Source organism: Filicampus tigris, unplaced genomic scaffold (genome assembly GCF_054856515.1).
Source record: "Filicampus tigris isolate MCC_2025a unplaced genomic scaffold, RoL_Ftig_1.0 HiC_scaffold_33, whole genome shotgun sequence".
Classification (NCBI taxonomy): domain Eukaryota; kingdom Metazoa; phylum Chordata; class Actinopteri; order Syngnathiformes; family Syngnathidae; genus Filicampus; species Filicampus tigris.
Genome location: NW_028233414.1, coordinates 61,741 through 87,345, shown reverse-complemented (window position 1 = coordinate 87,345; position 25,605 = coordinate 61,741). Strand labels below are relative to the sequence as shown.

At 43.2% G+C, this 25,605-nt stretch overlaps 2 pseudogenes; one reads left to right on the top strand and one right to left on the bottom strand.

Moving 5' to 3' along the window:
• Positions 1 to 190: 190 nt before the first annotated feature.
• Positions 191 to 22,253, top strand: LOC147125819 (uncharacterized; annotated as a pseudogene).
• On the bottom strand, positions 22,076 to 25,605 carry LOC147125818 (uncharacterized; annotated as a pseudogene).

The following is a 25,605-nucleotide window of genomic DNA, read 5'->3' as shown; positions in this document are numbered from 1 at the left end:
CGTGTCTGCGCTAGTGCTAAGGGGGTGATGGTGAAAAGAGATGTTTGCCACAGAGCGGAGGAAGTCCGAGGCTCCAGCTTGTTTAGCGTCAAACAAAAGTTGAAGGTTTGAAATGAAATGGCTGAAAATATTCTTTGGAATTGACGAGCAAAGCAAATACCACCGTGGCTCTACTTACTCCGCCAATGAGATGAACCTGCAGCAAAGCGTCATCCACCAGGCCGGCCAGGCTCTCAACCGTTGCACGGATGAAGAACGTGGGAAAGGTTCCCAAGTGGAGGCCGAGGCCGAGAGAGTCTTGCTGCTAGCAAGTGAGTCCGTGTTTTCATTTTCGGAAAGGCACCGTCATGATATGCAGGCCACTGGGTGGCACTCTGCCCGCATAGATTGCCAAAGGTAGCATTCCAGGCCACTAGATGTCACTGCGACATGTTCATCTATGCCCGGTACGTTTAGGGGGGAACGGAGAATAAACAGTTGAGCGCGGAGCATCCAGCCGTTGTGTCGTGTCCACTCATTAGGCTAGGTATGTGTGTCTTTTGATAGGTGTTGCTGTACAGGGCTCCGAGTTCGAGTCGTCTCGATGCGAATGGATTCATGGGTTGTTTGGTTTTTTTGGGGTCGATTAATCGTTGCATCCCGAGCATTTGCTGTAAAATGTTCCATTTTAGGGCTACCGTTTTCTTTTTTCTAAAAAATTGCTTTAGTCTGTTGACCATTCATTCGCTTAATTGTTCAAAAACGGGGCATTGCTGCAACATTCACAAGCGAATCAGGATTCTGTCACTATTGTGATCTGTAACATCAGAAAATAGAGGTGAAGTGCGGGTGGTTGTTTTCCCCAAGTAAAAGCAGCTGTTTGCAAATGTCCTATACGGATTCAACACCAAAATAATCACTAGTCACGTTTACATTCCCTGCTTGTTCAATCAATCAGTCAATCACATTTTATTTATACAGCACTTTTCATGCGTAAAAATGCAACTCAAAGTGCTGCAAAACATCCGAAGCAAAACATTAAACGGAAAAAAAAAAAAAATCCGTTCACGTCCTCCCTCCCAACAAACCCAAGACAGATATCCACTACTACATCAGCACTCATTCACACACACCCACACAAAGTGCACAACCTGATCAAATGTGTTCAAAAGACATGACAAGGCACAGAGAAACCATATGGGGAAAGGGTACCCAAGGGGAGCCCACGGCCACAGGGGCGCCACCACCATAGAGAGAGCCCAGCCCGGATTAGACGGGCCGACCCCACACAAAGCGTAGAGGCCGCCGGCCGCCCGGACCCAAGGAGTCCCTGCGATGACAGCCCCCGCGGGAAGGGCAGCCACCCCTCCCTCAAGGCGGAGGCCCCCCCCCATGAGGAAACACTGGAGCTAAAAGCTGACAACGGCAGAGAGCAACAAAACGAAAAGACAGAACAGTAGTATAGTCCAAGAACTCAAATCAGTAAGATAAGATCAAAATAATCTTCAATCAAAAGAAAAGATGAATGATTTAAAGGTTGTTCAAAGCCAAACTAAAAAGGTGTGTCTTGAGCTTCCTCTTAAAGACATCCACAGTCCCTGCGGACCCGACGCCCTCTGGCAGGCTATTCCAAAACGCCTGGCGAGGCTGCACTCAGCCATTTTGCTCCTCACCCTTGGAATAGATAAAAGGCCGGCGCCAGAGGACCTCAGGATCCGCCAGGGTTGCTACGATAAAAGCAAATGGGATAAATAAGATGGCCCAAGACCATGAACACATTTATACACTGATTGCTGATTGCTGATTGACAAGGAGAACCCAACAACCTGCCTTTTGGATCCAATTCCCACATTTCTTTTTAAGACATTTTATGGATTTTTTGAAGAACAAATTTTAAATATAGTCAATTGCTCTCTTCAGACAGGCGTCTTCCCAGCTGCCTTTAAAACGGCGGTGGTGAAGCCCCTTCTGAAGAAGAGCGGTTCTGACCCGAGCGTTTTTAATAACTACAGACCCGTATCCAACTTACCGTTTTTAAGTAAGATTTTAGAAAAACTGGTTTTCATCCAGTTGAATCATTTTTTAAATACAAATAATATTTTGGAGAAATATCAATCTGGTTTTAGGATGAACCACAGTACGGAGACTGCTCTTTTAAGGATCTTAAATGATATTAGGTGCACTGCAGACGTGAGAAAACTCACAGTCTTGGTGCTACTGGATCTAAGCGCTGCTTTTGATACAGTAGATCACCAAATTTTATTAAATAGACTTAAAAATCTAGTGGGCATCTCTGGTACTGTTTTTGACTGGTTTTATTCCTATCTCACAGACCGATATTTCTTTGTAAGTATGGATACTTGTTCCTCTAAAACTCATGAAATTAAATGTGGGGTTCCTCAAGGTTCGATTTTAGGCCCCTTACTTTTTAATCTTTATATGCTTCCCCTCGGGGATGTCATCAGGGGACACGGCATCAGCTTTCACAGCTATGCTGATGACACGCAGCTGTATATTGCCGTGTCTCCTGATGACACAGGACCCATTGATACCCTTTTAAATTGCATTTTAGATATCAAGTCATGGATGGCAGATAATTTCCTACAGCTCAATGAGGACAAGACTGAGGTCTTAGTTATCGGTCCCGAAGGTCAGAGAGAGAAGCTTTTACCAAAACTACACATTTTTAATCCCTCACACTGTGTGAAGAACCTTGGCGTCATTTTTGACTCTGAGCTCAGTTTTATTCCTCATATTAAAAATGTAACCAAGATTGGTTTTTATCACCTTAAGAATATCGCCAGAGTCCGCCCGTTTCTCTCTCAGGCTAACACGGAAGTGCTGATGCATGCCTTTATTTCCTGTCGTTTAGATTACTGTAATGCCCTGCTCTCTGGCCTCCCGAAAAAGAGCATTTCACCACTGCAACTACTGCAGAATTCAGCCGCTCGGGTGCTGACGAGAACCAGAGGGCGGGAGCACATTACGCCAGTTTTGAAATTGCTGCATTGGCTCCCTGTGTGTTTCAGGATCGATTTTAAAGTACTTTTATTAGTTTATAAATGTGTTAATGGTCTTGGGCCATCTTATTTATCTGATTTGCTTTTATCATACCAGCCCTCGCGGATCCTGAGGTCCTCTGGCGCCGGCCTTTTATTTATTCCAAGGGTGAGGACCAAAATGCATGGCGAGGCTGCATTCAGCCATTTTGGTCCTCACCTTTGGAATAGCCTGCCAGAGGATGTCAGGTCTGCAGAGACTGTTGATATTTTTAAGAGGAAGCTCAAGACACACCTTTTTAGTTTGGCTTTCAACAACTTTTAAATAATTTATCTTTTCTTTTGATTGAAGATAATTCTATGTTTTGCTTTGAATGTTTTAAAGCACTTTGAGTTGCATTTTTATGTATGAAAAGTGCTATATAAATAAAATGTGATTGATTGAAGGAGAAGCTAAACTAAGAAAGGAAGTGACGTCAGAGTTTGGACGTGGATGGTATCGATTGCACTTCTGCACTTTCGCCTTCGAATCTACCTCACCTGCGCGTTGCGTTTTTACTCTTTTTAATTTTTGGAGACTATTTTTATCTTATTTTTTATTATTATTTATTTATTTAAATTTTTGTTAATCTCTGGGTCGCTTGATCTCGCGGACTGGCATACAGCTAGCTTGAGACGGAAACGGGCTAGCCTGGGGCTAGCTTGGAGCTAGTGTAATAAAATGCCTTCAGACGACAGCGACGAACACAATGGCCTGCTGGAGAAGGCAAATAAGACAATCTCTGACCTAAGAAGGGATATTCGTCGTCTCTCAGAGGAGCTCCATGAGAAGGAATCGGTCATCTCTTGCTTCGCGACCCGTTTCCCCGAACTCTCCGCGGTGGTCATGAGGAGGCGCGCTCGTGAAATCCTGTCGGCGACAATGACGGCTGAGGCGGCTGGCCTCTCGGACACGGCGAAGTGGGATCCAATTGCCTGCCCGGGGCCATCCTGCTCGACACCGCTGCAGAGTGACACCTGGGTCAAGGTGGTGTCCCGCGGCCGGAGGGCCGGGGAGCCACCCCACCGCCCCCAACTGGTCCTGGGGAATCGGTTCGCCGCCCTGGCGAGTGAGTCTCCTGTTCCAATCACTGCACTACGAACACAATGGCCTGCTGGAGAAGGCAAATAAGACAATCTCTGACCTAAGAAGGGATATTCGTCGTCTCTCAGGCAGTCGGTGTCTCCGACTGCTGCGTCCGACGCTGGGGCTGTGCTCCCAGGGGCTCCCTCGGATTCCCCGCCACCCACGGCGACGACCTCGGCCGGGAACCCCATGTTGGGCGGGTCCGCCGGTGACACGGCCGTCCACTCACGCGTCGGGCTGCTCCGGGACGCGGTGTCCCGGTACAAGGGTGGTCGACATCACCAGCATCATCGGCGACACTCACCGGTGTCATCCACCGTCATCACTCGGCCTCGGCGGAGCCATCCTGGACAGTGGAGTCGTGAATCTCCCGCCGGTGGTGAGTCCCTTGGCGTTCCCTCCTCACGTCACCCACCGACCACCGTTATAATTGGCGACAGCACCATTAGACGTACTCACTATCCCGGCTGCGTCACCCGCTGTTTTCCCGGAGCGAAAGTCATGGACATAGTTAACATCCTGCCGGGTGTTCTTGACTCTCTGCCATCATCCATTACCCGGCTCATCGTTCACGTTGGGACAAACGAGACAATACGCCGACAGTCTGAGCAGACGAAGAGAGACTTTCACGCCCTCTTTGCCTTGTTAAGAACCTGCGGTCTGTCGGTCTGGGTGAGTGGCATTTTGCCGGCATTGTCTCGCGGAGCCGAGCGCTTCAGCCGCCTTTTAAGCTTGAACACGTGGCTCCTACGCACTTGTGGCCACCTTGACTTTGCTTTTATTGACAATTTTAACCTATTCTGGAATCGCCCGTCTTTTTACCAGCCGGATGGTGTTCATCCGAACTCTCTTGGTAGCAAGATTTTAGCCGCTAACATCCACCATGTCGTAACCAATTCCACTCCCAGCTGACTCTTGTTTACCAATCATATTTCTTCTTCTACTCATAAACGCTGCAATGACAATGTCACTACCATCACTTACAGGCCAATACCAGCTGCTCACAGTACCACCACCCTCACTAGCTCCCCCTGCAGGCCCTCATTATCATTACCACTATCGGACAATTTTCCCATTGAAACCATCACCGGCAGACGCTTCCCTTGCACACACAAACAACGTGGTTTTAACAGTGGTAATCTAGTATATGTTAATACTGCTCATTCGTACCACCATGAGCGCACGTCCAGCACAATAATTAATCTGGCCGTGCTGAACGTGCGCTCCCTTTTAAACAAAACTTTTATCATAAACGACCTGATTTTAGACAATAATTTACATGGTATACTTTTGTCTGAGACATGGCTTGGTACAGATGCTCCAGTTGCTCTCAACGAGGCTTGCCCACCGAATTTTAACTTTTTATTTTCTACAAGGGATGGCAAAAGAGGAGGCGGGACTGCATCAATTTTTATTAATACTCTTTTATCAAAGGAGATCATTTTTAGCAGCTATTTATCGTTTGAACACCATGCCTTTGTTTTTAGCAGTCCCCCTATTCTCTGCATTACCGTCTATAGACCTCCCCATCATTCCACTTCTTTTATTACAGAATTTTCAGAATTCTTATCCATTTTATATTCCAGTTATAACAGGATATTAATAACTGGCGATTTTAATATACACATGGACAACATCTCGGACCCACTATCCAGAGATTTTTCAAACCTTTTAAACTGCTTGGATTTTAAACAGCACGTCTTGCAGCCAACTCACAACAGAGGACACACCCTGGATTTGGTTAAAACCTATGGCTTGTCTGCTGGTGTGTCCTCTGTTGTTGACTTGGCAGTGTCAGACCACTACTGTGTCTATTTTAACATCGCCAGTTTTAACCATCTAGCAGTCCCGGTCAGAACAGTGAAGAAACACTACCTATCTTCTGAGGTGGCTGCAAATTTTATCGAGATCTTAAAAAGCACTCCTGCTGACATTTTACCTGCACCCTGTGATCTTATTGTTGACAATTTTAACCTACATCTTAAATCATCATTAGATTCAGTAGCTCCACTTTTAATTAAAACAACAAAAACAAAGACTGTACCCCCGTGGAGAAACAATGCTATCAAAATATCAAAGAGAAAATGCAGGAGTGCAGAGAGGAGGTGGAGAAAAAGTAAACTTACAGTACACTATGAAATTTTATGCGAACAACTGAAATCCTACAATAAAACAGTCAAACTGGCAAGATCTTCCTATTTCTCAAACCTCATTACAGTCAATAAAAACAACCCCAGGGTTCTCTTCTCCACCTTTGAACTTTTAACTAGTTCTGATTTTAATAAGTCCCCACAGAGACCAACAGATGCTCTCTGTGAGGACTTTGCAGACCACTTCAGAAGTAAAATCGATGACATAAGATCCAGTCTTTTAGCCCGTCAAAACACACGTTTTAATAAATCTGGACAATCATATTTACATGAGGAAACACTGGAAAGTTTTGCCCTGGTTGATGCAAGGACACTTGGTCGGTTTTCTCCCAGGTAAGCCCAATAACCTGCCTTTTGGATCCAATTCTCACACTTCTTTTTAAGACATTTTATGGATTTTTTGAGGAACAAATTTTAAATATAGTCAATTGCTCTCTTCAGACAGGCGTCTTCCCCGCTGCCTTTAAAACGGCGGTGGTGAAGCCCCTTCTGAAGAAGAGCGGTTCTGACCCGAGCGTTTTTAATAATTACAGACCCGTATCCAACTTACCGTTTTTAAGTAAGATTTTAGAAAAACTGGTTTTCATCCAGTTGAATCATTTTTTAAATACAAATAATATTTTGGAGAAATACCAATCTGGTTTTAGGATGAACCACAGTACGGAGACTGCTCTTTTAAGGATTTTAAATGATATTAGGTGCACTGCAGACGTGCGAAAACTCACAGTCTTGGTGCTACTGGATCTAAGCGCTGCTTTTGATACAGTAGATCACCAAATTTTATTAAATAGACTTAAAAATCTAGTGGGCATCTCTGGTACTGTTTTTGACTGGTTTTATTCCTATCTCACAGACCGATATTTCTTTGTAAGTATGGATGCTTGTTCCTCTAAAACTCATGAAATTAAATGTGGGGTTCCTCAAGGTTCGATTTTAGGCCCCCTACTTTTTAATCTTTATATGCTTCCCCTCGGGGATGTCATCAGGGGACACGGCATCAGCTTTCACAGCTATGCTGATGACACGCAGCTGTATATTGCCGTGTCTCCTGATGACACAGGACCCATTGATACCCTTTTAAATTGCATTTTAGATATCAAGTCATGGATGGCAGATAATTTCCTACAGCTCAATCAGGACAAGACTGAGGTTTTAGTTATCGGTCCCGAAGGTCAGAGAGAGAAGCTTTTACCAAAACTACACATTTTTAATCCCTCACACTGTGTGAAGAACCTTGGCGTCATTTTTGACTCTGAGCTCAGTTTTATTCCTCATATTAAAAATGTAACCAAGATTGGTTTTTATCATCTTAAGAATATCGCCAGAGTCCGCCCGTTTCTCTCTCAGGCTAACACGGAAGTGCTGATGCATGCCTTTATTTCCTGTCGTTTAGATTACTGTAATGCCCTGCTCTCTGGCCTCCCGAAAAAGAGCATTTCACCACTGCAACTACTGCAGAATTCAGCCGCTCGGGTGCTGACGAGAACCAGAGGGCGGGAGCACATTACGCCAGTTTTGAAATTGCTGCATTGGCTCCCTGTGTGTTTCAGGATCGATTTTAAAGTACTTTTATTAGTTTATAAATGTGTTAATGGTCTTGGGCCATCTTATTTATCTGATTTGCTTTTATCATACCAGCCCTCGCGGATCCTGAGGTCCTCTGGCGCCGGCCTTTTATTTATTCCAAGGGTGAGGACCAAAATGCATGGCGAGGCTGCATTCAGCCGTTTTGGTCCTCACCTTTGGAATAGCCTGCCAGAGGACGTCAGGTCTGCAGAGACTGTTGATATTTTTAAGAGGAAGCTCAAGACACACCTTTTTAGTTTGGCTTTCAACAACTTTTAAATAATTTATCTTTTCTTTTGATTGAAGATAATTCTATGTTTTGCTTTGAATGTTTTAAAGCACTTTGAGGTTCTCGTCAGCACCCGAGCGGCTGAATCCGGCAGTAGTTGCAATGGTGAAATGCTCTTTTTGGGGAGGCCAGAGAGCAGGGCATTACAGTAATCTAAACGACAGGAAATAAACGCATGCGTCAGCACTTCCGTGTTAGCCTGAGAGACAAACGGGCGGACTCTGGCGATATTCTCAAGGTGATGAAAACCAATCTTGGTTACATTTTTAACATGAGGAATGAAACTGAGCTCAGAGTCAAAGATGACGCCAAGGTTCTTCACTCAATGTGAGGGATTAAAGACTTGTAGTTTGGCACAACATGTTGCTACACTGAAGGCGCTCAACTTTTAAATTCAGTCTTGTCCGTATACCGTTCAAATAAATTGAAAAAATAAAAACAAACAAAACAACCAAACAAAAAATAAGTGGTTAAAAATCTACGACGTTGCGGAGGCACGAGAGGTATAACTGCAAACTATATTGACTTCAAATGTCACGTCAAATCTTATTTTTGGGGGAAAGTCCATGACATTGACCTTTTTAGAGAGGTGCGCCATAGGGCTGAAGGATAATGGAAAAGAATGTCATTGGGAGGTTTTTGTTGTTGTTTTCTATTGGTAAAAATTGCGATTGCAATAAGAGTTTTCTTCCGACGGCCTTTTCAAATGTGTTTTTTTCAACAATATATACATATATATGTATATATATATATATATATATATACGTATATATATATATATATATATATGTATATATATATATACATATATATATGTATATGTTATAATATCAGATATGTTGTGCATTATGCGTCATAGAATGCTGAGGTAAAAACTTCCAAGGCATGTCAATCGAAATCAAGCCTTATAACGGCGGCGGCAATTAATCGTTCGGCCCTTAGCGCTCCGCAATGTTTCTGCGAGTTGGACCAACCGTTCTTTGACTTTTGACCTCCTCAGATTCAAAAGCGTGAAATGAGTCGTGACAAGAAGAAGAAACCCGGCAAGTCAAAGGTACGTGCACTTTGGGGGCCGGAATATTACCAGCAAGTCAGAATTGGCGTCATGGATGTTTGTCCGAGTACGTTTGTGGATGCCAGCATGAACAATTATGAAAGCATTTCAGCTTTTGTGGGTGGCCTACGTACCAGTTTACACTGCCAGAACAGAAACGGAGCTGATGTTTTTCTTGAGAAAGGCCAAAATTGTTGCGATTTTTGACAAAATAGTAATAGTGCCAAATGTTTTCAATTTCAGGCCATCACCCCAAAGAGATTTCTGGCTATCACGGTAAGGTTTGGAAACTGAAAGCATCTTCGTCTTTAATCTTCAGCGGATTCTCTTTCTTCTTTTCCCACTATTAGCAAGTCTGGAGATTCTCGATCGACTGTATAGTAGGGATGTCCCGATACCATCATATCGCGCACGATCATTATCGCAATGTTGTGGAGAGCTTGGCGACACATTAAGAAGAAGCTCACGATACTGTCTGAAAGCTCATGACATTGTTAAAAAAAGGAGCTCATATGAAGGGGAGAAGAAAAAAAAAAAATCACAATATTCCCTTTTTGTACATAATAACAGCATTCGCAAAGAAATAGGCTTGGCCGCGGCCATGCGCTCCGGTCGGCTCGGCTCCGCAGCGCAAAGTATCCTGGTCCGTGTAGTTCGCAACGCTGTGTTCGGCTGAAGCGGGCCGACGGAGATGTTGAAAAATATTGGCCGGTCTGACTGATTGGTGGCAACTTTGACTTTTTTACTGCACTCCAAAAACACTTGGGCTAAAAATAAGACCGTTTTGGGTCAGAAATGCACCGATCCACTACTTCAGTCCGCATGAAATGTGATGGGTCAAAGTGGGCCAATTCGTGGATTGGTCCGCCTTTGAGCCCAAATGCTGTTATTTTTAACCCGCCTCTTTTTGGGATGTGTGAGCCTTCACACAATATTGCAATACATATCAAACTGTGACATCAATGCTGCGATAAAACCAAACCATGAGCTTTTGGTCGCGATATTGCCCACATTGCGACATCCCCGACTGTGCAGCGTTTACCAGAGCTGGGCATTCCGCCCACGTGACGCACCGGTCCGCCACTTTTTTAGGCGATTCACAAACGACGGTTCGGAAATGTTTGAGGAATAGTCGGAAGCCCCCCTTTTTTTCCCGTCTGTGTCATCGTCTAGTTTCACGTGTTGCGTTGCCGCCGCAGAGGAGCGTCAATCGTGCCGCGTCGAACAATATCAATGGCTCTGGCTGGAGGCGGGCGTAACATTAGCGTAACATTAACGCAGTACGCAATGATGTTTGGCGCCAAAGCATCGTTTGACCTACACATTCAAAATGTGCTATGCATCTGGAATGAAAAAACGTCTCGAGACGTCATTTTCTCGATGAATTTAATCAACTCCATTTTCGATGAGTCGAAAATGAAAAAAAAAAGTTTCCAGACCTCATTTTCTCGATGAATTTAATCAACTCCATTTTCGATGGGTCGAAAATGAAAAAAACCTTTCAAGCCCTCGTTTTCTCGATGAATTTAATCAACTCGATTTTCGATGGGTCGAAAATGCAAAAAAACGCTAAGACGTCATTTTCTCGATGGATTTAATCAACTCGATTTTCGATGAGTCGAAAATGAAAAAACATGCTAAGACGTCATTTTCTCGATGGATTTAATCAACTCGATTTTCGATGAGTCGAAAATGAAAAAAAACGCTAAGACGTCATTTTCTCGATGGATTTAATCAACTCGATTTTCGATGAGTCGAAAATGAAAAAAAACGCTAAGACGTCATTTTCTCGATGGATTTGATCAACTCGATTTTCGATGAGTCGAAAATGAAAAAAACGTTTCCAGACATCATTTTCTCGATGAATTTAATCAACTCGATTTTCGATGGGTCGAAAATGAAAAAAAACGCTAAGATGTCATTTTCTCGATGGATTTAATCAACTCAATTTTCGATGAGTCGAAAATGAAAAAAACGTTTCCTGACATCATTTTCTCGATGAATTTAATCAAGTCCATTTTTTGATTAATCGAATCGATGAATGGGGGGCGAATCCATTTTAAATCAATTTTTTATTAATCGTTACATCCCCAATGGATTGTAATAAAAATGTGAATTGTCTGGTACGACACATAACTCCTGGAATTGTGATGTTGAAAAATGACAGCTTAATGAAGAAGAAAAAACGGGAACTCATTGTTTATGAATCAAGCGACCTCCAGGAAGTTGTCAATATTTTGTACCCGTGTTTATTCTACGTTTTTTTTTGGGGGGGGGGCGTCTTTTTCATGCCTCGCTCCGTGTGCATTTGTGTGGCGGTCACTTGTACATTGTCTCTGTCCTCACTTTGTGTTGCAGAATGTTGCATTTTCTTTTAATCGGCCGGCTCATGTTTCCCTTTGTTTTTCAGAAAAGTGGTCAACCACCAGCTATGTTCAAAATGATTCTCATACAAATGGTAAAGACCTGTCATCATCAGGATGGAAAATTTGATGCTTGTGAATCAACATTCATCTCTTTGAATAAATATGTCTTCATTCTAGGGCTGTCAAAGCGAAAGCGTTAACTATGGAGATTGATTTAAATTCTATAACGCACTAAAAAAAATTAACTCAATTATCTCAGTTATTTACTTTGTGTGGCAGCTAATTTGCTCACTTTGCAGCCAAACGTAGAGGAGAGTCACTGGCCCAAAGATGGACTTTTACGTAGTTTTACTTTAAAAAGTTGCTCGACGGCTCATTGGCGGAATCCCAAATAATTTGCGCACTTTGCAAAGCCAAATTCAAATGCCATATTAGTTGTATGTCTTTGGTGTATCGTTTAACTTTTTTTATTTTACAGGAAAAGAATCGCATTCAGGGATCAAAGAAAGCTATTAGAACAGTCTATGAATCGAAATATCCGCTCATTTATTCCCCACGTTGATTCCAAGATTTTCCTCAAGTAAATATTGTTTCCAAGCTTTGTAAAAAAATGTAGATGAAAAATACATTAATTGCGATCAATTGTGGAAAATTTCGCAATCAATTAGTTGAAGAAAATGTGATCGCTTGACTGCACTCATTTATTCATAATTTGAACACATTCTTTTTTTTTGCGAGTGTAATACACTTATTGAAGTTTAAACAATGCAACAACAAAAAAGACCCCCCCCCCGCAAAAATAAAAACAACAACTCACAAACTCAACTCCCTTATCTCTACAGTCACATAAAAGGAAGTAAACAAATCACAAGCACCTACAAAAAGAGCAATAGTTTGTAAAGCTGCCCAAATATTCCCTAGTAAACTTACACCTTTGTTGATGGTTGATCATAGAATGACATAAAAGACCCCCACACCCGATGAAAGTCCCGTTCAGAGCCCCCCGTCACACATCTACCCTTGCCGAGGTTGAAATGAAATAATGCATCTCGAATCCAATGTGATACTGTCGGAGGAGATGCATCCTTCCACTTGAAAAGAATTAAGCGGCGTGCTAACAAGTTTGAGAAGGCGATAACTTTTGGACCACCGGCAGGCAGCCCCAGGCCCGCAGCCATAATCCCAAAAAGCAACCTGAGTGCATTTGGGCTCATTTTAACAATACATAAATACACGTAAATTACAATACAATAAATCAATTACAATAAATAGAAAGAGTGTCACAAATACTACTCCAATCGTGTTGAATCTTGGGGCATAGCCAAAACATACAGTATGTATGAAACCGCTACAAACAATGCTTGTCCCCAGTCAGTAAGTCAGGACCCAATGAAACTAGCGAAGCTTGTGGTATAGCTGTGGTCACGAGTAACAGAAAGTCAGCTAAAGAACTGAGAAGAAACAAGGCCAGATCTACTAACCTAGTTGGGATACCTTGTCAACCTCTGAGCAAGCCAGCGTCTCCCGTTATCACTGCACGATTAGCTCTCTTTAATATTGATTAATGACATCATTATGTCTTCTGATCTTGACTTAATTCTCCTGGGCGAAACATGGCTAACAGAGGGTCGCCAAAACACTATTAGGAATGAGGCAACACCAGTCAATTTTAGTTCCCTGAACAAATGTCGCGGTGGCAAAAAAGGCGGCGGAGTTGCTGCCATTTTTCAATCATCGTCTCAGTGTAAAGAAATTGTATTGGGTGACTTTAATTCCTTTGAGTATCTCCGTTTATTCGTGAAAGGTGATCCAAAGATTATCGCTGGAATCATGTAAAGACCTCCAAGACAAAAAAGGCAAGTTAATGGAGGAATTTGAAGAAATGCTGTCAGTCATCTGTACCGACTATGACTACCTGGTCATAGCTGGTGACCTTAACATTCATGTTGACAACAATTTGGATAAAAAATACCAAAGAACTTTACACTATACTGGATACCTTTGGTCTCTCGCAACATGTAAAAAGGCCAACACATACTCAAGGTCACGTTCTTGATCTCGTTATTATCTCCAAAGGTGTTGACATCTCATCAGCTGGTGTTAAAGATCTGGCTACTTCACATCATTTCTGTGTGTTCTTTGAACTACAAAGAATCCCAAAAGCTCAGTCAACCATCGTGTCTACTAAGGAAAGACATACAAACGAGGACACAAGCGACATGTTTATGAAAATGATGGGGCCTCGACATTGGTGACTGCAAAGACTGTTGATGAACTTCGCGATAAATTTACCTGGAAAATCTCAAATGTCCCGGATGCTGTGGCTCCTCTCAAAACTACCGGTAAGACCATTTCATGGCCACCTAAAACACCTTGGAGGTGGACTGCCAGTGTAATGACTTTGAATTCAAAGTGCAGGAAAGCGGAGCAGAAGTGGAGAAAAACTAAAGCCCAAGTTGACTTTGACCTTGAGAGACAATGTCTTTGTAATGTGACCAAAGAGTTGCTCATAGCTAGACACCAACGCTTTTCTGAAATCATTAGTAAGAACCCAAACGATACGCGCACTCTATTTGCTGTGGTCGACAAATGCCCCAAATCAATTAGCGCCAGAATCCCTCTCAACAGATAAATGCACTGACTTTGCCTGCTGCTTTAGTGGTAAAGTACAATCCATCAGGTCAAACATCATGACAAACCAGACAAATTCCAAAACGATGCGGCACTTAAAATCACCCAGCAATAATTCAATGACCATGACACAATTTGATACAGTGGATCAAAAAACCAGAACCGATTTGGTTCAGCAGCTGAAACCATCAACTAGTGGCCTTGACCAATTACCGTCGGATTTTTTCAAAACTATTGTGAATTCCGTTCTAACTGAATTGCAACGAATAACCAACTGCTCGCTGCAGTCAGGCAAGTTTCCTAAACCCCTGAAAGTAGCTGCCGTCAAGCCCCTTCTAAAAAAGAGATCGCTGGATGACTCCCCGTTAGTAAATTGTACACCCATCTCAAACCTTCCCTTCTTATCAAAGATTGTTGAAAAGGTGGTTTTTAATCAACTCAGCAAATTCTTCAACTCAAACGGACTTTTGGATCAATTCCAATCAGGACTCCGACCTCATCACAGTCCAGAAACAGCTCTTATCAAAGACGTAAATGACACAAGATTGAACACTGACACAGGGAAGGTGTCGGTGCTAGTCTTATTGGATCTCAGTGCAGCATTTGATACAATTGATCATAACATACTGTTGAACAGGTTGGGAACTTGGGTGGGATTAAATGATTAAATGGAACAGTCCTAAAATGGTTTAGGTCTTACTTGGAGGAAAGAAGTTACTTGTTAGTTGTGACCATTGGAAGTTTTGAATCAGATCGGAGGGCCTTGACGTGTGGGGTTTCTCAAGGGCCAGTCCTTGGGCCCCTTGTGTTCAGTCTGTATATGTTACCTTTGGGTCAAATGCTTCAGAACACCAATGTTGCCTATCCCAGTTATGCAGATGACACACAGCCACAGTATATATATATTTATATCAATGTCCCAAAATGACACCAGTTCAGTCAGCGTCAATCAGTGTCACTGTCTAGAGCAAATTAACAACTGGATGAACAAATATTTCCTTCAGCTAAAGCAAAGCAAAACAGAGGTCATTGTTTTCGGCAATAAAGAAAAGAGGATTGCTGTTAGAAAACACCTGGAGTCACTGTCTTTAGAAACCAAAGACCAGAGCTGGGCACTTGACCATTTTTTGCCCGTCCAGCCGCGACACTCCACCCTTGACTTGGGTACCATTCATAAACATTGTCGGCCCCCGCCCCATTCCGCCCTCCGACCCAAAAAACAAAACAAAACAAAACAAAAAAGCATCCATGAATGACCTTTGTAAAGATCGTTAGCTGGCTAATTTACAATTTGAACCCGCTGTGGACACGCTTCAAATGCGCCAGTAGTACTTAGCCAACTGCGTGTGCTTACTTGCGTCGCGAGACTCGGGGTTGGATATGTCGTATTGTATAATTATTTGGGTCCAACAGACAGCCAGAAGTCAAAGTCAAGTTACTTATTTATTTTCCACACTTCCCCTCCTTCCCGGCCTTCAAAATAAAAGCATACCAGCAAACCACTATACACAGCTGGTTGGCTATGGCGTATTTCCGGAACTAGGGAAGACGCCAGAGAAGTGCATGAACTCCACCTTGATGTGGCTGCGTCATCCTTGAGTCAGTGCTGCGTGCCGCTTGAATATACTCCTAAAATAAATACAAAAATACAATAATAATAATAATAATAATAATAATAACAATCATAATAACTAGAGCTGCACGCAGCTATAAAGGGCCCTCGCAGCCCTGGCACCGTTGGATTACCGGCACGTTGGGATGCTTGTACATCGGAACTGAATGATCGAAATTATCATGTGGATCAAGTTTCGAGCAGCTTTTGTAGTCAAGCTGAGTCCAAACTTTAAAGTAAAGTCCAAATGGTTGACTTCCTCTTAGGTTTTGCAAATGGCACCGAGAGGCTTTTTTGTAGTTCTCTTTCTGTTTTATTTACTATCACATTTTCATAGATGTAGGTGAAGCGTGCAACCGGGGCCACTATTTATGAATTTTCTAGGGGGCGGTAGCGAGCCAACTTTTAAAGATTGCACAATTGAATAATTCATTATTGATTAATTTACCAAGACTTCTATGTGTGCAAAGTTTCATGGGTTTTCGTGCATGTGTACATTCTCAAAAGCAGCTTGTGTTATTGGAAACTGGGCGTTACCATGGCAACAGCTTTCTGCGAAAAATCTCAAACTTTGTGTTTTGACATCATCTTCCGAGCAAGAGCCGGCTAACCTGCCAGGGGAGAAACATGAAAGAATTAAACATGTACTTCCAAATGTACTTAATTTAGCCAGTAGGCGGCACGACCACTATGATGAAAAGTTAGTTTGTAGATGTCTTCAGGTTTAGACTCTCATGGAATGTGTGAAATTTGGACAAGATATTATCATGTGGATCACATTACAGCTGCTTTTAAAGTCAATGTGATGCCGAATTGTCAAGTAAATTCAAAACGGCGGACTTCCTGTTAGGGTTAGCACGTGGCTACAAGAGCCTTTTTTTGTAGGTCTTGGCCTGTTACATATTCCACGAAATTTTCGTTGTTATTGGTTGAAACGTACAACCGTGGCTGATTTTTTAAATAATTCTAGGGGCCGCTAGCGAGCCATTTTTTCAACAATTGCGACGTAAAACAACAAAAAAAAGATGATTTCACCGGGCCTGATGTGTGTGCAAGGTTTCGGGATATTTCATGCATGTTTAGACCGTCAAAATCAGCGCAGTTTTATTTACGGACAGCCCGTTGCCATGGCGACAGCTTTTAACGAAAAATCACAAATATCGTATTTTAACATCAGGAAGGTCTGCAGAGTCTTCCGAGCAATTCTGAGGTCGACCTGGTTAACTCGCGAGGAGAAAAAGATCAAAGAAAAAAACATGTACTTCCTTTAGCCAGTAGGTGGCGCTACCAATACGATGAAAAACAAGTTCGGAGATGTCTTCAGGATACGACTTTTATCAAATGTCAGTAGTTTTTCAAAGGAAAAATGATCATGTGGGTCAAGTTCCAGCAGCCATTGTAATCAGAGCAAATTCATACTTTAAACTTAACTCAAAATGGCCGACTTCCTGTTTGGTTTAGCATATGGCTCCAAGAGACATTTTTGTAGGCCTTCAACTGTTACATATACCACCGGATTTTCGTCGATCTAGGTGAAAAGTACAACCGGGGCTGAATTTTGGAAAATCCCTGGGGGGGCGCTAGCGAGCCATTTTTTCAAAATTGCACCAAAAAATAAAAAAATATTGATAAATTCGTTTCGTGAGATTTCAAGCTTGTTCAGACCCTCAAAATGAGTGTTGTTTTTTTGGGCGAACTGCGTGTTGCCATGGCAACAGCTTTTCACCAAAAATCACACATTTTGTATTTTAATATCAGGAAGGTCTCAACACTCTTCCGAGCAAAGATGAGGTGGACCCGATGAACCCGCTAGGATAAAAACATCAAAGACAGACACATGTATTACCTTCCGCCACTAGGTGGCGCTACCACTACGATGAGAAATTAGTTGGTAGATGTTTCCGGCCTTGCCTATCATCAAATATGAAACATTTCGAGAAGATTGGATGATCTGAGTCAAGTTAAAACTGTATTTATTGTCAGGTTGTATAATCAGACTTTGCGGCACCGTCAAAGCCACGCCCTTCGACAACTTTTCAGTTCGATTCGTTCAACGGGCTGCCTGCAGCAAATAGAAATGTAAAAAATGACCATTTTAGTCGCCACTAGGTGGCGCTATATGTATAATGGAATATTATCATATAGATGTCTTCAGGGTGCGACTCTTTACGTACAGGTGAAATTTGGGATCTTTTTGGAGCAAGTGCAGGGCATTTATTAAGGTATTTCTTCTGTATGGCGAAGGAAAAAAACTACGCCAAATTTGATGCCCCGCCCCCGTCGTATAGTTTATCGAAAACTCCCCATAATTTTCCCAGTTGTTGCCCCAGGTTATAAGATGATATATCCGAAGTTTGAAGTCAATTGGAATAATCCTCTGGGACGTGGGTGAAAAAGTATGCACCTTGTAAACGTGCAAAAATGGTCCAAAATCGGACATTCAAAAATTCATCGCTCACTTCCTGTACACTTTAGACAATGGCTGCGATGACCTTTTTTGTACGTCTCGGGGTGCTGCACGCGCCTGCCAATTTTCGTAGGCCTAGGTCAAACGGGCTGGAATTCTATTTTGTCGCTGACCAGTCCAGCCGAGGCCCACAGCCTGCCCCTGCAGACTGTGACGAACGGCTGCTTGCTCGCTCGTGACCGTATCTGGTGGCCGCCGGGCTGAGAATGCGCATTCGCCTGGTGAAGCACGTTCCCTCCGCTGGTGTGGACGGCAACTCCTCAAGTCGCTCGCGAAACGTAGAGGTCCTTGCCAGCTAGCAACCTCGCTGCCCGTTGCTTATCTTTTGTCAAAAGAGCATCAAACAGCTGCAGCTCATTCAGAACGCTGCAGCTCATTCAGAACGCTGCAGCTCGGGTTCTTACCAGAACAAAGAGATCGGAGCATATTACTCCAGTCCTAAAGGCTTTACACTGGCTCCCAATCACGTGTAGAATAGATTTTGAAATGTTGCTACTGGTATATCAGTCACTGAATGGTTTGGGTCCTGAATACATGAATGAAATGCTGATTGAATATAAACCCTGTAGGGCTCTGAGATCTGCAGACTTGGGTCAATTAGTGGAGTGAAGTGAAGTCAGCCCCGAGCGTAAATGCTTTTAAATCCAGGTTAAAAACTTTGCTTTTTCCTCATACCTTTGATTAAGGTCCTCCAGACAATTTCAAATCTCTTCTTTTTTTTTTAAATTCTTTTATATACAATATAGAAACCCACTTTTATTTCTCTGCTTTTAAATGTTTTTAAAGTTTTCTGCTAATGTGCTTAAATGTTGTAGTTTTGTTGGTTGCTTTTGTTTTCTCGACTTTGCTTTTGAAATGTTGTTAACTGTTGTGTTTGTCAATGCTTGTCGGTGTTGTCTTTGCTTGTGTGAGGCACATTGAGTTGCCTTGTGTATGAAATGTGCTCTATGAGCCATTCTACCGATTTGGTTGAAATTGCTGTCCCACAATGAAAATAAGATGTACATAAAAAAAAACATGAAGTGTTCAGACCTTGCATATTTAGTCATATCTTGTTATGATCTATTTTACCACAAGGCATTAATTGAGATTAAACTATTAAACTGAATGTATAAATAGTCCTCTTTTCTATGTCACTTCCTATTGGGAGCTGGCTGTCCCAATCTCTAACTAATTCATGAAAAGAAAATGTAGAATATTTTTGCCAATTTACCAAATACTTTACTTTAATAGAACATTTTGGTTGCTTTTAAATGTATGGTGAATGATCCACATTGATTTTGTAGATTTTCTTCCAAATTAGAAGTTTTTATGTAAAAAAACCTGTCCCAACTTTTCATGTCACTACCGAGACGCAAAGAGTATTTGTCTGTAGGCAGGGCTTGGTTTTAGCCACATGCCCAGAAATTTCACCAGTAAGAGACATTACCTTCATGTTCATCACTGGGCACATGGCGAGTAATTAGTTGGCAGCATTATTAAGTTATGCGCCCTCCAAAGTCTGAAAATCATCATGTGGTTTTAAGGACCGTCACTACCGAACACCTCATTTCGGCAATAAAATGAGCACTTTTGATTTTAATGCTAAATGTACTGTTTGCTATCTCTGTACACATGCTCAAAACTGTCTGTGGTAGCCACGTTGTGCCGAGCATTGTTGAGTATCGTTAACAACGATCATAAAACGTCACTACCTAAACGGTCACTACATGACAATATGATGTTTCTTTTTGAATAAAGTAAGTTTCAAATAGTATAATACATTGATACATATGTCATACATAGATCTTTCTGACTTTAACAATATTCCATTCCATATTTTATCTTGATTTGAAGGGAAAAATAAAACTGAAACAGTCACTACCGAAACATACAGAAAGGTCTTGGGTTTTGACATAATGGTTTCTTTAATGACAATATGATGTTTATTTTTAAATAAAGTCAGTTTTACATAACATAATGCTTAGATACATCTGTCATGCATGGATCTTTCTGATTTTAACAATATTCTATTTCATATTTTATCTTAATTTGAAGGGGAAAATCAAACCGAGACAGTCACTACCGAAACATAGAGATAGGTTTCGGTGGTGATAATATGATTTTTATTTTTGAATAGAGTAATAGGGATGGGACGAGACAAAAATCCCACGAGACGAGATGTCTCACGACATTGAGTCCGCGATACCGAGACGAGATTTTTGCTAACTTTTGAATATTAAAAAAATACCTAATGTAATTTTTTCAGCTTTCAAAATGTTTTGTTATCGATCAGACTGCAGGAAAATTAATCATCTAGCTCTAAAGTGCAAATGCAAACAGGAGTCGCTTTTGTTACATGCTCTCAAATATTGCTGCAATAACAGCTAAAGCTGAGATCTTTCCTCTTATTGAATACTTTGACAAAATCCAACTATCCTCGTGGGGCAGTAACTCAATTGTATATAGTGTTTTATGTTCATTTATTGTCTTTATTTATTTATATTTTATGTATTTGTTCATATTTATTGATACATGTCACTCCCGAAAAAACGGATGTTTTAGCAAAAATGAAAAGTATTGGATTATCAACCAACAATTTTTGGTAATGATTGTTTAAGGGTATGTTTGTTTTAATTCATGATGACTTTTGAAGTCAAGGCAGCACCCTTGACAGTTACTTGGATGGAGCCAGCACCGCCAATCAAAGAATTGAATATTGGCGGCGGTTTCTTTGCAGCCAGTGCGTGGAGTTCGGGTTATCACTCTTCAAAGACCTCAGAGACAATGGCTTCTTTGATGGTGGCTTTCTGGACAAAAGCCTCCTCCAATTTTGTTGCATGGGATTTATTCACGTGAGCTACCTAATACATTCTGCTGTAGATTTATTAAATGTGTGTTTGTGTACGTGAGAGTGCGTTCATGGCAAGGTGGACAGGGATATGAAAGAAGTAATAGAGAACAAATAGGGCAAAGGAGACAGTGAGGGGAGGGCACAAGGTGAAGATAAAATGAGCCAGGTACACAGAGATGAAGGAAAGGTGGGGGAGAGGAAAAGATGAGCGTAAGATGAGGGGAGGGAACATGAGAGGAGAGAAGTGAGACAAATAAGACAAAGGAGGGAATAGAGAGAGAAAAGCGGCTTTATGCTCTAATTTCTTGCTCATTAAAGTTGATATAACTGTGCAGCTCTACCTAAATCTATTTCTGTATTATTTTCAACAGGACGAGTTGGATGACACTGCCCAAATTTGGAAAGGCCATCTCAACAGGCCCTCAAAGAACATAAAAGTCCCCAGTGGTCGGCCCAACATGATGTATACTTTACCTGAACTTGATGTGACAAGGGACTTCCTCTCCGCAGTTGACAATGGACAAGCTCAACTGTGCAAAAACCAGTGTGTCTTTCGTTTGACCATGCCTTGCGATCCGGATGTATTTGCACTGCGTGCTTTCTGTTGTAGTATCGTCATTTTGCCAATGGGTGGTGCTGTTGCTCCATGCTGACTGTGTATGTCGAGGAAGCCTTTGACTTACTTCCGTGTTTTGCCGCTGCTGTATGTTGCCAGTCGCTTCGCAATTCGATAATAAAAAGCAAGCACGCTCTATCTCCAATACTTTCTTAATGGCACAGTCCGATCTGACCCTACCAAAAGCTCCGTATCAGGCTGTGAACTTGTAGTTGCACCTCAGAGAGGCCATCGCCGCAACGCTGTAAGTCGGAAGCATTGTTCTCAGGGACCAGAAAGACGAACTGTTGGTGAAAGTATTTTTCCTTCCTATTGTAACAGGCGTGTGTGTGTGTGAAGGGTTCCCTCAAGGGCACTCAATGGACTGTTTTTCACCATTTATTTTCCTCAGCACTCTGTAGAAGAAAATATAGACACACTGTCAAATCTGCCAGCTTGCAAGCACGCAGTGCTCCGTTCCTCTCAGCAATTGTCATCGAATTGTGAGGGAAGAAGGAAGTCGCTAAGGAAGCCCAACGGGCGTGACGGAAGCAGAGTGCGCCCATTACGCAGGAAATGACTGAATATTAATACATACAAATGACTCATTGAGATTAAATTCACAAATATGCAAAAATAACCATGAAATGATCATTTAAATTCAAAAACACAATCAGGAAGAAAAATAATATATAATAAAGCAACACTGTGTCACAAGATAAGACAAGATAAGAATGCCTTTATTGATCCCACAGTGGGGAAATTTTCATTGTTACAGCAGCAAAGATATAGGTCACACAGGGGCGGCGGCATAATGTGGCCATGAATGTATAACATTGACGGCAAACATTTAGGATATGTAAATATACGCAGTAACATGTGTATATACACACGTATATACACACCAACCTACATCTACATAAAAAATATGAGGAACACTCATTTCGGCCTGTACATAGTACAGAGGAAAAACTACTCTAAGTAAGTGACAGTGCTGCAGTGCTGTAGTGAAATGTAAGGGACAGCATTGGATAAAACTAAAACTAGACTAACAGTAGTGGGGAATGTTGAGTATTGCACGGTATTACAGTATTGGGGAATATTGGGTATTGCACGATACGAGCTCAGGTGCAGGACTGCACAGTTGCACTAATGTCCGCCAGTTTGTAGAGACTACACAATGTTCTTGTTAAAGAGTCTGACAGCAGCTGGCAAGAAGGAACGGCGGAATCTCTCCTTGGCACAGCGAGGGTGTAACAGTCTGTCACTGAAGGTGCTGTGGAGTGCTGTTAGGGTGCCCTGGAGGGGGTGGTCCGGGTTGCCCAGCATTGATGACAGCTTGGCCAACATCCTCCTGTCCCCCACCGAGTCCACAGAGTCCAGGGAGCAGCCCAGGACAGAGCCGGCCCTCCTGAGCAGTTTGTCCAGCCGCTTCTTGTCCCGGGCCGAGACGCCGCCTGCCCAGGTGACCGCTCCCTGGAAGATGACCGATGCAACTACCGAGTCATAAAAGTTCCTGAGGAGTGTCCCCTGAACCCCAAAAGACCTCAGTCTCCTGAGTAGGAAGAGTCTGCTCTGACTCTTCCTATAGAGGGCGTCTGTGTTGTCGCACCAGTCCAGTTTATTGTTCAGATGAACGCCCAGGTACTTGTAAATTGAGACTCTCTCAACATCTGTTCCCCGGATATTCACTGGTGCAGGTGAAGAGTACTGGCGCCTACCGAAATCCACCACCATTTCTTTGGATTTCCCCGCATTGATCAGGAGGCGGTTCTGCTGGCACCAGTCCACAAAACCCTGAGTAAGTTCTCTGTACTCCCGATCATCTCCGCCTGTGATGAGGCCGACGATCGCAGAGTCGTCAGAGAACTTCTGCAGGTGACTGGTAGGGGTGTTGTAGTTGAAGTCCGAGGTGTAGAGGATGAACAGGAAGGGAACCAAGACAGTTCCCTGTGGGGCCCCCGTGCTACAGAGGAGCACGTCAGACACACAGTCCTGTGTCCTCACATACTGTGGCCGGTTTGTGAGGTAGTCCTGGATCCATGTGGTGAGGTGGTGGGCCACCCCCGCCCGCTCCAGCTTGTCTCCCAGTAGGGTAGGCTGGATGGTGTTGAAAGCACTGGAGAAATCAAAGAACATGATCCTCACAGTGCTCCCCGCCTTCTCCAGGTGGGAGAGTGAAGTGTGGAGGAGGTAGATGATGGCATCATCCACACTGATGCCAGGCTGATATGCGAACTGGAGTGGGTCCATTGAGGAGCTCACCAGGGGGCGCAGGTGGACAAGGACCAGTCTCTCCAGGGTCTTCATCAGGTGAGACGTCAGCGCCACTGGTCTGAAGCTGTTGAGCTCCTTCGGGGTGGGGGGTCTTTGGCACCGGGACCAGGCAGGATGTTTTCCATAGCTGGGGGACCCTGCCCAGCTTCAGGCTCAGGTTGAACATGTGCTGGACAATTCCACACAGCTGGTCTGCGCAGGATTTGAGGAGCTGGGGGCTGATGCCATCTGGACCCGCTGCCTTCCTCGCCTTCATCTTCTTCAGCTGGTTCCTCACCTGAGATGTTGTGAAGGCCAAGGCTGGGCAGGAGGGAGTGGTGGCTGTCTGGTGTAGCTGGGAGCTGGAGACTGTGGAGAAAAGGGGGGAGGGGGTGACACGCCCAGCAGGAGGAGTAGGTGGAGGCTGCAGCAGGAGAGACTGAGTGGAGGCAGGCATCTGATCGAACCTATTGAAAAAGAGGTTCAGCTCATTTGCCCACTGCAGGTCCCCCCCAGTCCGGGTCTTGGGTTGTCCGTGGCCAGAGATGGTCTTCAGGCCCCTCCAGACTCCCCTGGCGTTATTCTGCAGCAGCTGCTCCTCCATCCTCTTCCTGTAGGACCTTTTCCCCTCTCTGATCCTATATGTCATATGTCAGTTTTTGTTGATGGTGGCGGCACCATGTGGACAAAAGCTGTAGTGTTTTGACAAAACTCAACCACATTACCCATGCGTGCCAGCGCGTTGTGTCGTGAAATCCTGAGCTCTCGCTGGCCTGCAAGTTGGACGGAATTACATTTCTATTTAAAGTGGCTGTGTGCAATGAGGTAATGAATCCAATTTTGTTCAAACAATACTTTGATTTCTTTGTTTGTATTGGGGCTTCTGCCGTGAGACACCAGTAATAGCGCGTAGACGTTCGATTTATGTCCTTATAGCGAAAGGAGGAAGTGAGTATGCCGCAAAGCAATTCAGGACATTTGTATTTTGTGTGTGTGTGTGTGTGTGTGTGCCAGGGTTGATCCCATCCTCCTCAAAGTTGATCAGTGCCAGTAAAAACGATACAAACATCAATTTACCTGACAAAAAGGCCAAGTTTAGGAGGAGGAAGTGGGAACCCATCCTTGTAAATACGTCTAGCAAGTCCTCTTCATCACTTTCCTCCATTGTGCCCTGGAGGCCTTTCTCAACTGCTGATCTCTCAATGGGAGGAAGGTAGTTCAAGAATGATGATATCAGAATGTCTACATCAACTGAGTCGACGCCATGGATGCAGGCTAACATGACAACCTGTGACAGCCTCACTGGCATAACACCACGGTCTCATAATCCTTTCACCCAGATCCGCCCAACCGCTTGCCAGTCAGCCTCACAGAAATCTGGTCTCAGCCTTGGAGCCGGCTCTGTTTCCCCTTGACACTGTTGAAGAAATTGTTCCCAGAACGCAGTGTAACCCTCCCTTGACACACCCGCATCATCAATAGCTTTGTCATTGACCAACTTAAATCTCTAAATTGAATTCCATTACGCCGCTGTCCATAAACACAAACAAAAGATCATCAACAACTTTTATCCTACGACTCGATGCACGCCGTGTGCTCCTTGGATCTCCTAGGTTGTCAGGTGAGGTTGGAGGGGACAGCTGACTGCTTGAAATTGAGAGCAAGTCTTGCTGGAAACCAAT